This window comes from Rattus norvegicus, chromosome 8 (genome assembly GCF_021556685.1).
Source record: "Rattus norvegicus strain SHRSP/BbbUtx chromosome 8, alternate assembly SHRSP_T2T, whole genome shotgun sequence".
NCBI lineage: Eukaryota > Metazoa > Chordata > Mammalia > Rodentia > Muridae > Rattus > Rattus norvegicus.
In genome coordinates this window covers 53,309,469-53,311,571 of record NC_141541.1, presented here as the reverse complement: position 1 = coordinate 53,311,571, position 2,103 = coordinate 53,309,469, and the positions used below count along the sequence as shown (strand labels likewise).

At 49.5% G+C, this 2,103-nt stretch overlaps 1 pseudogene; it reads right to left on the bottom strand.

The window, feature by feature from the left end:
• Positions 1 to 477: 477 nt before the first annotated feature.
• Positions 478 to 1,106, bottom strand: Gstp1-ps4 (glutathione S-transferase pi 1, pseudogene 4; annotated as a pseudogene).
• Between the last annotated feature and the right edge of the window lie 997 nt (positions 1,107 to 2,103).

Below are 2,103 nucleotides of genomic sequence, written 5' to 3'. Positions count from 1 at the left end.
TACAACAGACCTTCATGTGGAGCACTTAACGAAGCCTTAATTTCATACTTCACAGTATGTGATAATTCGAGATAGCTCAGATAAAGCCAAGGATGACCAGGAACTTGTGGTCTTCCTGCCTTCGCCTCCTGAGCGCTGGGAGTACAGTTATGGACCACCGTGTCCGTTGTATGTAATAATCCGATGGCTGGTGGGAAGATTTTTAAGCTCAGTAAGGACAGAGGCCAGGTCTACTTTAGTTCTCTTTATTGCATCTCATTATCGGTTTTAATAGTAAAGCAAGTGACGTAAAGAAAAGTAGATGCCTGACCAGAGAATGAATGAATGAATGAATGAATGAATGAAATGTCCTTGCATGGAAGAATAAATGAATATTATTACTTATTACTGATTTTTTTTGTCTTACAAACTTTATTAGACTTGAGAAGAGGAGAACAAGCAGCTCCTGTCTCTTGTGTCCTCTATGGTTTGCCATTGTCATTGATCATTGATGGGACGGGTCACATGGTCAGGGGAGGCCGGAAAGGCCTTCATCTTGGGCCTGGCACTGAGACGGGTCACATAGGCAGAGAGAGGGAGGAGGTTGTCTAGGCAGCCAGGGGCCAGGACTCGGTGGAGCTGTAGCATATCTAGCAAATTATAATCGACCAAGGAGATCTGTGCACCCATGATAAAGGCTTTGCCTCCCTGGTTCTGGGTCAGCAGGGCCTCAAAGGGCTTCAGATTCCTAGGCAGGGCCTTCACATAGTCATCCTTACCACTCTCATCCTTGGTGGAGACGAGGGTGACATATTTGCAGCAAAGGTCCTCCACCCCATCATTCACCATACCCACCAGGGTGGCCTCCTTCTGGTCTTCCCCGTAAAGCCCCAAAGATAGGCCCAGGTGCCTCAAGATGGCATCAGATTAGTAAAGGGTGAGGTTTCCATCCTCAGACCTGGGAAGCTGCCCCTACAGACAAGTGGGCATGTGCAAGCCTTGCATCTGAGTATCTTTGGTAACCACCTCCTCCTTCCAGCTCTGGCCCTGGTCAGTCAGCAGCGTGCACATGGCTTCACACCACCCTCACCTCGAACTGGGGAGTAGACAATGGGGTACAGTGGCATGGCTGCTCTTAGCATTCCTTCTAGGCTCCGCCCAGCATTACCTGGCAACAGCCAGGTAGGCCTGGCTTGCTATGAACCCCTCTTTGCTCTCTCTGCCCCTTCTCTCTCTCTGACTCTCTCCTCTCCCTGACCCTTTCTCCCTCTCTCCTCTTCCCCCTCTCTCTCCACATGTTCCTGGCTGTCGTCTCTCCCCTCCTGCCTCTGTCTTTCTGTCTCCCTTCCCAATCCCTTTCCCATGCCATAAACTCTACACTATACCTGTCACCCATCGTTGTCGTATGGCTGGTACCTCAAGGGAACGGATGTCTCAGCATGGGCCTGCTGAGGCCCCCTCCCACTGCACATACCCAGTTCTATCAAACATATCCTGGTGCCCTTTTATAAAGCACAATGACTGCTGTGTAGACCGAGGTGCCGACTCAGCGCCCCATAGACAGAGAAGTGTTTTGGATGCCTCCTTACTGACGTTTATGCCTTGCTTTCCTCTATTACCAGACTGCAGCCCAGTAGGAGATGTCAACAGGGTCCTTGTCCAGCATGGCCCAAACTGCTCTGTTAGCAGTGGGGGTGGTAAAGTCCTCGCCATTAGGCTTCTCTGTACCACTTTCTGCCTAAGATACGCAGCGTCTTGAAATAAAACTGCTGGGTACCCTCACATCCAGCCCAGGCACCTTTCTGCCTCAATGACCTTTGTCATCTTAATATCTATGATGTGCAGGACCTGCTAGGCAGGGTAACAGCCTCACTGGAGATGGCCTATGGATCTCCTCCTCCCTTCCTCCCTTACCATCACATCATCAGATCTTGACCAAAGAGGCCAGTGGTCCAGATACTATGCTAAATGTCAGGGAGGGATGTTCATGAGATAAAAGTGATTAATAAGATATGACCAGCATGTGCTGCATTCCACAGTTGGGGAGATAAGATATGTGCTTTTAAACAGGCTACTCAGACTATAGGGCAGTGTGTCATAAATGTCAGGCACAGGGTTAAATTG